This window comes from Pleurodeles waltl, chromosome 8 (genome assembly GCF_031143425.1).
Source record: "Pleurodeles waltl isolate 20211129_DDA chromosome 8, aPleWal1.hap1.20221129, whole genome shotgun sequence".
Taxonomy (NCBI): domain Eukaryota; kingdom Metazoa; phylum Chordata; class Amphibia; order Caudata; family Salamandridae; genus Pleurodeles; species Pleurodeles waltl.
In genome coordinates, this window is record NC_090447.1 from 356,734,683 (window position 1) to 356,745,957 (window position 11,275).

Consider the following 11,275-nt stretch of genomic DNA (forward strand, 5'->3'; position numbering starts at 1 on the left):
CTTCAAACACTATGATATCAACTATGCCGCTCTGGTTCACGAGGGTGCTGTGATCCCCGCAAAACCTTTCACGCCGAATTTTGGAACATCAAATTTTGTCCGGGAATATCTAGGACTGGTCTCGATAACGGGGAAACAGCTGCGGGACTCAGGAGTAGTTGTTTCAAGGGAAGGGTATGCTGCAGGCTACACGCTGTTTGCGTTCGACCTGACGCCGGACATGGAAGATGGCGACCATTACAACCTGATCAAAAACGGAAATCTAAAAGCGGAAATACGTTTTACACAGGCACTGGCGGCCAATGTGAACATGGTTGTGTTCTCTGTATTCGACAGTGTTATTCAGATCAACCACGCCCGTCAGCTTATGTTTGACTACCATTGAAAAAGTGTAAAATAAAAATTAAAAACATTTTTTTTTTATTTTTAAAAAAAAATATATAAAATGGACACTACTGAGATACGTGACTTCTTAAGTAGACATAAATATGCTAAGAAATACTTTCTAGGGGTATACCCTAGCGATGGACTACCTGAAAAGATAGGTCCGGAAAGGCCACGTACCCTCGTCTTTAACACCGATCCCCATTACAAGGGTGGGGCACATTGGGCGGCACTGTTTCTGGATGTGGACAAGGTTATAGTGTTTGATAGTTTAGCTGAATTCCCTAAGCATAGTATTTATACAAAGCCGATATTCAAATATGTAAAAAAAGCATCACCCACTGTTGTGTATAATAAACTACGGGTACAGGATCCTATGGCCATCACATGTGGGGAACATTGTATATACTTTATTAGTAAAATGTCTGAAGGTATAACGTTTAGAAATTTTTTAAATCTATACTCAGATGATTTAGTAAACAACGATGATGTTGTTATGAAATATGTGAATGAAAACTACAGGACAATGTCACACGTTGTTAAAACAGACTCGGGTCTCTGTCAAAAGTGTAAGGTCTTGTAAAGCTGTTATTTGTACTTGTGAGTGTCTAAAATAAAAAAACATCTTAAACAAGCTTTCATCCTAGGCATTTTTTTTAATCCGTACTGTGTACATTTTCAAACCATTCATAAATAAAAAGATGGCATACTCCGGCTGAAAATTTAAAAGTGTTTATTACAAGCATGTTTCAACACGAACATTTACATGGTTAAACATATAAAATGAAGCACATTTTTTCGAACCGTAAAAACTTTTAACAAAAAAAACTGTACATGTGTGCAAAATTAGATCGGTAGCCATGTGTTCATTTTGAATAGTCTCTTTTTAGGCCCCATAGGAAGATCAGCACGGTCCCGAGCGGGTGTTAGTTGTGGAAAGAAAGGCGATGTCGATATAGCGGGGCTCCTTGTAAAAATAGCGGGGGCCGGGTCTTTTAAACTTTCAAGCTTACGGCGATTCTCGGCATTTCCGATGATCGTGGAGGGAATGTTGAGTTCCGCAGCTGCATTTAGGAACTGTTCCCAGCCTCTAGGAGCTTCTCGTGCTGTTAGGGTTTTACCGTGTGTGAGACCCCGGACCAGATCATACATATGGGAACCAGCAACCGGCTGCCCTTTGTAAACGAATTCACCCCGGGCGTTCCAAGTGGTCAAATCTTTAGTAGTACTCATTTTACTGAGTAACATTTGCGCCGCCCCTCTATATTTCTGACTGATATTTTTTAAAAGGTCTAAGACAAAGGCATCAGTTGTGGGTGTGGGACCTATGTCATGAGCCTGCGTAGAGGGTCCAGGCGGCTGTTCAGCATCTGGGGTGTACAGCGTCAGTTTGGTTTTTTCAGAGGTGAGTTGCTTGTAGTATTGTAGAAAGTTTTGAAGGGCTCCTGAGTAAAGCCCTGCCTTGTCGTGGGGTTTTAAATCAGTCCGGTTCAAAATGGCTTTGATTTCCGCATCGAGACGATGTGTTTCGTTTTTGCGTATGTCCCAGACGTCCGTGTTAGAAGGGGACAGATGTTCCACCTGTTGCCGGGGCACGAGGTACATTTTGTGGGCGTGCTCCATCAGGATCGCGACAGTAGCCCTGTGATTAGGGGTATAGCTATACCTAACAACGACCCTATAAAGCCTCCTGACTGTTTGAACAGTTTTCTTTTGGAAAGGAGTGAAGCCCTCTTATTGCTGAGCTTCTTAATAATGTGGCGTTTCTTCTTCAGAACCCGGAACTGGCGCGTTGATATAGGGACATTACCTTTTAGGGTGTTTAGGGCTATTTCTGAAATGGCGGCCACTAAATCATCCGTGGCAGCGCAGAGGATGGCTTTTCTTCTCGCGGGGCTGGCCGTGATCAACATTTTTAGAAGTCCTAAATTACGTCGTAACCGCGCAGACATTGTGGGGACCTTATATTACAAGGTTTAGAGTGTAAATGTTATAAGCAGCTTTTTACTTGTTCTTTTTATAGTTTTTGGACACTGTTTTAGGCGTGTAGGCGACTGGGAAGTCCGGGGGTATTATGCCGGATCGTAGTCTGTAGTCTTCAAAAGTGTTGGGTTTCAAATCCACCAGTAAGTAGCCGTGGGGTTTTGCTGTAGCATCGTTAAAGGCATCCATGAAAAACTGGGTGTTGCCGGGGTACATTTGTTTAGCTATAATTGAGATTTGAAGTTTGTCTCTAGGGTTTTTAAATAAGACCAGGTATGAGGCGTTGAGAGTTATGGACCGGCTGCTCTTGCCCTTGTAAAACAGGTTCTTCACTATATAGCATAGGCTCAGATTGCGGTGGTGTGAATATTGCGTAAAAGCCCTCTCAAGCTCGGGGTGGTCCCCTCCTTCACGCATGAGGTCATCCACCACGACCATGTTTACAAGGTGTTTTGGTAGCATGTCATCGTCGTTGAGATTATCGGGGATACCCTCTATAAATCGAATGTGGGGAAATTTTAGGGTGAGCTCAGTGTAAAGATCCTGCCAGCATGAATAAAGCCACACGATGTTGTTAGGGGTCTGAGATAAAACACCGGGAGCGTTTTCTAACAGTTTCTTTATAAAAAATCTTTTACCGCTATTGTAGGGCCCCGCTAAAACGCAGGAGAATGGGTGCTGCAGTCTGGTGTCCATATCTGGGTGATGTTCAAACCTCTAATGGCTTTTAGTAACCGTAAGGCAGTGTTTTGTAGTCCGTTGTGAGGACCCGTTTGTCAAACACTACTCTTAAGGTTTTAAACATAGGCTGTGTTGTAATTTCCCATTTTTTCTTGGACCTGACTATGCTCGGATGGTTTACAACAATGGCTTTGCTATTTTTGTGATCGCTCGATGCAGAGTATTCGTGCACCAGGCCCTTCAGACTGTCAAAGTTTATTTTAATCGTATTGTTGACGTTTAAAGTGATACCTTTGACTTTCATGCAAACCTTGTTGCTTGAGGTCTTATAACTGTACGTCTTAGGGCCTGATGAGGTAAATTCCAGTATATACTCCCCCTTTTCGAGCTCGCTGGTCAAATCCCCTAGATAATCACCCAGCGGAGGATCTTCATCACCCTCTTTACTCACAAAGATAACAGAGTCAGTGTCATGGTACAAACACCGTTCCTGAAGCTGGTCCAACAACCTGTAAAGCTCTAACCTGGCGTGAGCGGTTGTGAAGCATGCTATAAAGATGTTTATATTGTTACACGTTGTGGGGTACTCTTTGGCGTATTTCCAGCATAGAACGGCCGTCTCGTCGTCAATAAATTCACAACTGGATACGTCATAAACAGGTGTGAATATGTACTTAAAAAGCTCATCCGGATCTGTGACGATGGATGTGTTTGACAAATTAATCCGCTGTGCGAACTTTCCCCACAAGGAGTTGAGACAGAGCTTAGCTAACTGCCGGCGGGCGGGGTTAACCTTAATGAACGCAGGTCTCAGTTTAATACCCTCGCGAGCTTTGTAATCAGCGATATACTTTTTCTTTGAGGGCTCATCGACACACCATTCTGGATACCCCGAGGCCTCCTGCTTGTCTCTAAGAAACAAGTTTATGTACTCAGAAAAGAGCTGTGTTGTTGTATTTGGAAAGTGCCAGACTTCCAGGATTTTACCAAGACGATACCCTTTCTCTAGGGCCGTCTGCACCTCAATGGTACACCAAGTCCCTTCCAGCAGCCTCTGCTCATCACTATGCCGACATTCGCTAAGCTGTTTACTTTCAGCGCAGGTACGGCATAGGGGGAACATTAGCTTACCGTCGACTCTATAAGGGAGCACCGGAAAGTAAAGTTTCCGCGGAGGGTGAATCTGACACTTAATGATTCCAAAGTACTCTTTGAGAGGTTTAAAGTTCCTGTATACAATTGTAGGGTGGCCCACAGGGTACAACTTCACCTTGTTCACAAATGGATACAGACTAGTGAAGTCGTAGTAATGTATTTTCTCACCAGGGCCAGCTACACGGTACAATTGAATGGCGTTTGTACGGCCGCCGAATAAGGCGTCACGGGGCTCCAGCGGTGAAGGTAGCTGCCGGCTCTTAATAAAAGTGCTCAGTGCGCCATCTTTCGATAGCTCAGTTACCCAATCATGTTCCCAGAGAGTTCTCAGAACAAACCCACAACTCTCAATATACTGCGCCTTTGCCAGAGTCCGGCGGTACAGATGTTCAAACGTGGTGCCCTGCAGTCTATTAAATTCATGGGGTTTGTAACACTGAGGGCAACCATGGTAAAAACACCCGTTGAACTCAAAGGCCGTTGGAACACCGTTAATTAATGCATACCCGTCTAGATAGTAGCGGCCTAAACGGTATTCGCCGCCCTGCAAAGCGTGCTGAATGAAGATGCTCTCATTCGCAGAGACGTACATGAGCCACTGAATAGAAGGTGTGGAGTAACGTTTCTGCTTGCCGTTATAGAGGTCAGGTGGTATTAAGGCGATAGTTTCAGACCTTAAAAACATGTGTTTATAAATAGACATGCACATTGAAGCCAGAGTAATGTTTTGAAATGGGTCCAGGTATACAGTTATTTTTTTTTCACGCTCGCACGGATCTGTTTCAATAAACACGACCCGCTTCGTCATCGCCACCACAACATCTCTGAATAGGTTGCATGCTTTTCGCAATATCATAACGTCCGCCTGACAGTATGCTCTCAATTCAGTTTGGAAATGAAACCGTTTTTCACGGTTTTCATCGTACCACTGTAGAAAACTCTCTTTTTCAGAGGGCATCATATAATCGCAACCATAACTGTCGGGCGGAGGCATAGGCCCGAAGTAATTCTGATTAGCCCATGTGTTAAAAAAGTGTGGGAAATAACCTTTACAGCCTTCAAACCCAAAGGCTTTTGGCAGTTTGCTCAACTTCATGGGCAGAAAATTCAAGGTGTCTATGAACCTAATGTCAAAAGGCACAACCTTAAGCAGCATTAGTTTGGAACCTTGGGTTATGAGACTAACGGGAAGCTTTTCATGTATCAGGTCCCTGATAATGAAAAAAGAATCATATGCTTTGGAGTTGTGAGGCAGAAATGTATAATCCTGGTATCGGGGTTGCATAAATGTGAGGAGGAAATCATTCACGCAAGCCCTACCTTCAAACTCCCAGCTCCCATCACCGGTTAGATGGTGGGCGTAAATATAGTTTGGTTGGTGCACCCCCGTCTCTTGCGTACACTCTATGTCAAATACGATATAGTCTTCTGTTTTTTTCTGGTAGTGACTTCTGAGCATGTAACACTCATGGGTTGTTCCGGCTATAAAAGGAGCTGTACACCTAGGGCACTGCATACCTTCACATTTGTGATCGACAGGTTTATAACGGCCGCAAGTCCCACAGTCGGCTTTAAGAACACATTGGGCGAGGCCTATGTGCGTGTTTAAGCAGTCTTGCGACCGACAAAACAGCTTGCACGTTGGACAGTTCACTTTCAGAGCATTGTCATTGACACAACCGTCCCTCTGACACATTTTACAGTGTAATTCACACTGGTGTTTGGTCCGGTTGTTGTATATGTGATCGCAATGCTCACACACATACTTGGCGCCTAGAAAACCCTTCAGGTTCAAGACACCGTAAAAGTGGTTTTCATGGTGTAGCACATACACGGTCTTGTTTTTCACACCTTCATTGGTAGTGAAGTACTTCCAAGAACCTGCATGGTATAGAACTTTAACCGTCACGGCGAAGTGATTCTCAAAAAGTCCCAGATCCCCAAAACCGACCATTTTGTCAGTCGGTATCTGAAGCGCCTCATGTGCTGCTACAGCCATCGCCATAATGACGGCGTCTGGGGTAGAGCGGTCCATCAATAAGCCTGCAATGCTTGCGGCCAGACACATGTTGGTAGCTCCGGTATTAAAATCGAGCAACCATTGTGATTTCTTGTCAATGATTTTACTGTACATAACGCTCTTTAAGGCTCTGGAAGCACCCCCCTCGCGCCCCCTAACAACGAGGGAGATGATTCTAAAGGACCCGTACGCCAGTAATTCAGCCTTGCTCTGTAAAAGTTTAGATAGGTTTTCTAAAAACGTTACAGCGTCAAACACATCCCGAGATGACCGTCTGGTGAACAGGGGACTATTGAGACCCTGTCCCTGAAAACGCATCTGAAAGAAATCATTAGGACCCACATCGTGTAACAATCGTTCGATCAGCGTTTGCACAGCCTGATGTATAGCTATGATGCCATGATCTGAGGAGTGTAGGCGATCTAGGTTAACGAACCTAAACTCCTCATAGTGTTCTGTAGCGTTAAACCGCTCTACAACACGACTATACCGTCTCACACTTTCCATAAAAACTGGTTCTGAAGCCTCAGTTTGAGAATTACTGGTTGTTGGAGAGCTCCCAGGGGTGTGGTTAGATGTAGGTGTGTTTTTAGACCTTCTGGTAACGCAGAGTCTGGCTTTCTTTAACTTTTTTATTACCAGCTTGCGTTTTCTAGAGCTACCAAGCCACTCTGGCTTCTTATGGGCCCATCTGGTTTTTGGTAAACGACCCCCGCCGATCTGAACAATGTCTGGCTTGTTTACAAATGGTGACACTGACACTACACCGACTTCGGACGGGGCTCCTCCAGACTGCTTAAGGCTGAGACGGCTCGGACCGCCACCCCCAGACGGCCTGTAAAGACCAGCAGCACCTCCTAACTCTATATTTTGAGGTCTTATGGGTGCAGGGCTTGGGGGTTGACATGACCTCTGACTATTGAGCGCTCGTAAAACTCTTAGAGCTCTACTAAGCAGGTGCTGGGGCTTCTTTTCATATTTAGACCTATGGTCCCCTGTACTGGTAAATGTAGTTCTAACATTCCCCGGGTATGTACGCTCACCTAGTCACGACGGGATGTTACCCATGGCAACAATTGTTGAAGCGCAAGTTTGGGCCATTGTGTTTCTACACCGAGCCATCAGCTGTTTTAAAGCCTTTATGCTAGCTCTGGATGCCCCTCTATTACCGTCGTTCTTACATAGTTTTAAAGTTTTTAGACGGAGTTGGCATTTTAACTGTCTGAACGAATGATGGATTTCTTTAACGTAGTTGTCTAGAACTCTAGCCCGGCTTGAAAGGTTTGTTTCAAGGCCAGTACTTGTGACACTAGAGGGGTGATTGCCAACTCCCTGAGCATCCCCAGTTATAGGACAGCGGACGTTGTTATCACCCCCAATCACGGCTGAGGGATCAGAGCGGGACGTAAAAACAGGATTCCAGTGTGAACATCCAGGAGTTTGAGAGCCCTGATCATCGCTCGAGGGTGTTCCAAAACTCTGATTTTGCGTTCCGCTACACCCTATACTGCTGTCGGGGTATATTGATGATGATGGTGAAGACCATTGCGCACGGGCACTTGGCGCAGGACTGGTGGGGTCGTATGCCCCCGGGGGTGTATCGGGGGACATCAGACATGGGGATGCCGGGGCTTCAGAACTTTGGGTAGTACCAGCTAGAGCCTTAAGAAGCTCTATACAGTGGGAGTAGGGATCCTCTGCAGGGTGATCATTTTCCATGGAGGGGTCACATAACACAGCGGGGATAGTTGTACACCCTGGAGAGGTTAGGTCGAGGCCAGACACGCCGGTATTAGAACTCTGGGCCCTAGGGGGAGCCGGTTGTACCTTAACAAAATTTTTAAAAGACAGGTCTAGAGGCCCTGATTGTTGCTCAGGGTTCTGGAACTTCTTCCTACGATTCTTTAAGGACAGCCGATTTATTTTAGGGTTGCTGCACTGTTTTGGGGACCCTCCAGAGGCTTCACAAGGTGCAAACAGTTGGGCGCTTGGTGTTGTAAGAACGATAATGTCCGGATGGTCACACCCCAAACCCGGGATAGTTGTTGCAGAAGTGCCCGCTGTACTAGGTATTCCCTTTATGATGGATGATGTGGTGTCGTTATGAGTTGTACCTGTTCCAGGAGCGACGGATGTGGAGATGTTGCAGGGCGGGTCTCGGTGCTCGGGTTGGCTCACGAGTACCGATGACTTTGTGGGGTTTTGAACCGTCCCAGTGTAGACCTTTAAAGATGACATCCGCGGCTTAGGCTGAGGGCCGGCGTCTCCGGAGCTCTGGTGTGATGATTCTAGGACGTAAAGATAGCAAAATATAGATTAGGGCTAGTTAGAGCGGCTATACCTATGGGTCGGAAAGACGTTTAGACACACGCTGCACTGTATACACCAAACTCTACATTTTCTTAAACTCACCATGGTTTTTCCGGCTTGAGGGGCCCTTCTTAATGGGCGGGCCGTCCTTAGAACCAGGGGACTTCCTTTTGCGGGGCTGGCTTTTAAGCTTTGCATCCAAATTCCGGATCGCTTCATCCACAGGGACCCCTCGGGATAAAAAACATAAAAAATAATGTTACACATACAAGATAATACATAGACTATACGAACTCACTATGATGACCAAATATAGGTCTGATTGTAGGGCTTGTTAGGTTTTCAGAGAGGGTTACAAAAAGAACCCTAATATTTACCTGCAGTAACGTTAGCCTGTGACAAGGTGTTTGACCCATCTTGAACATGAAGGATTTGTTGGAGAGAGGCAAGCGCGCACCTGAGTTCTGCATCATAACCTATGCAAACACATGGGTGCCCATTAGAAGTAAAATAAAAAAATAACATTCCTGACAACGTCGTTCAGAACGACCAAGGGCCTGTAACTCACCTTGCTGCACGGTCTCCATTTGCACAGGGGGTTCCCCAGACTCTTGACAGTCCTGTGTACAAGAGAGACAGATTTACCTTTAAACATACCACAATTCATCTTCTACGTCCGAACCCTTCATAAAAGCACAACAAGGGTAGGACAAAAAGAAAAAAAAAAAAAAATTAAAAAAAATTTAAAAAAAATAAAAAAATAATAATAAATAAAAAAAAAAAAATTATAAATAAAAAAAAAAAAAAAAATTTTAAAAAAAATGTATCTATCAAGATTCAAATTGTTGAATCCCTATGTTCTGTAAGTATAAATACATATTGACAACTGTAAAACTTTTCTCAAAAACTATACACGGTTTAATAAACAAATTCCACATGGTGGCGCTCTTGCATAATACTCCCTCTAGGACTGTCTCTATAAGACATAGACTGGAAAGTGGATCCTAGGATCCAGGCCTGGTTTTCACCTTAGCTGAACAAGGCTGTGAACCATGTGTGGGGGCGGAGCTCAGTCTAAACTCCTAGCTGAGCCAATTCCAACACCACACAGTCTTTGTTTTAAAAGAAAAAGAAAATGTCCGGATGTGGATGCAACATGTGTGAGGTCCTGGGTTTTTTCAAGGCAACAAAATCAGATCCAAAGCCATCCTGAACTAAGGTGAGTGGGCTGGGGTACTTGAGGGGTCTGAAAAGCTTTTAGCAGGGATAGTTATTTTTTAATCATTATTATTTTTTATTGATTTCAACATCTTTTATTTTTAATGTGTGTGATTTAAAAACAACCTTCTAGGCCCCAAGGGTCTCCTAAACCCCAGGGTCACACTTGCCATATATATTTTTATTTTATTTTTTATTTAAAAAGGCTGCCCCATGGAGACCTGGGGAGCTCTGGGCCTCCTGTTCAGGGCCCTCAAGGCCACACAGGCCTTATTTTTATTTAAAAAAAAAAAAAAAAAATGTTGCCCTAAGGGACCTTGGGGTCCCCAATCCCAAGGCCCCCAAAACGCTATTACTTTATTTTTCATTTATATATGTACGGGCCCTAGGGCCCAAGCGCGAGAGGTCAGGATCCCACCGAACCTGGCCTCCCGCCATTACTCCTTATTTTTTTTTAAACGCATTTTAAAATGTTTAGTAATGGCGCCCACGCGCTATTACTAAACATTTTAAACTATTGCTGCACTTTGACGGCAAGCGACCGGCTCTCAGAGACCCCAGGGAACACCCCGAGGTCTCTGTGAGCCGGTCAGAAGGTTTAATTAGAGAGAATGCCGCGCTGAAACACGCGCGACATTCTCTCTAATTAAACCTTCAACGCGGCTCTCAGAAGCCGCTGGGGTGTTCCCCAGCGGCTTCTGAGAGCCGCTGTGTTAATGCAGACATGCGAGGTCTCCGAGGCTGTAGCCGCTCGGAGACCTCGTTATCAAGTTAGCAGATCTCTTCTCGGAGGCAGCGCAACCTCCGAGAAGAGATCTGCTAACTTGATAACGCTGTCTCCGGGCGTTTACAGCCTCGGGGATCGGCGTTATTAGCACAGCAAAACTGCTCTCAGAGGCCGCTAGGACTCTGAGAACCGTTTTGCTAAGTTAATAACGCCGGTCTCTAGAGCGCAGGACGGCTCAGGGGACCCGCGTGATTAAATTAGCAAAACTGCTCTGAGAGACCTACGACCTCTGAGAGCAGTTTTGCGAAGTTAAATACGCGGGCCCCAGTGCGCAGGACGGCTCTGGGGCCCTCGTGATTAACTTAGCAAAACTGCTCTCAGAGACCTCGAGGTCTCTGGGAGCAGTTTTGCTAACTTAAATACACGGGCCCCAGAGCGCAGGACGGCTCTGGGGACCTGCATGATTAACTTTACAAAACTGCTCTCAGAGACCTCGAGGCCTCTGAGAACAGTTTTGCTAACTTAAATACGATGGCCCCCAGAGCGCAGGATGGCTCTGGGGAGCCCTTGATATGAACATTTCGGCGCGGCTCTCAAGAGGCATCGCAGTCTCTTGAGAGCCGCGCCGAAAAGTTCATATCATGGGCCCCCCAGAGCGCTGGTTGACTCCTTGGAGCATAGTTATTAATTTTAGAGCTCTGCACCCCGAAACTCATGGCGCTGAGCTCTAAAATTAATAACTATGCCCCCCAAAAGCTCACCTCTTAAACATAAGACTGCCGCCATTAAATGTGTGA

The 11,275-nt window shown here is 45.3% G+C and overlaps 1 long non-coding RNA gene across 1 annotated transcript; it reads right to left on the reverse strand.

Moving 5' to 3' along the window:
- Positions 1-8,241: 8,241 nt before the first annotated feature.
- On the reverse strand, positions 8,242-9,055 carry LOC138249097 (uncharacterized). Its single transcript, XR_011194713.1, has 3 exons — positions 8,911-9,055; positions 8,636-8,764; positions 8,242-8,511 (listed from the first exon to the last, which is right to left on the reverse strand). It is a non-coding gene; the product is annotated as an uncharacterized lncRNA (long non-coding RNA).
- Positions 9,056-11,275: the final 2,220 nt, after the last annotated feature.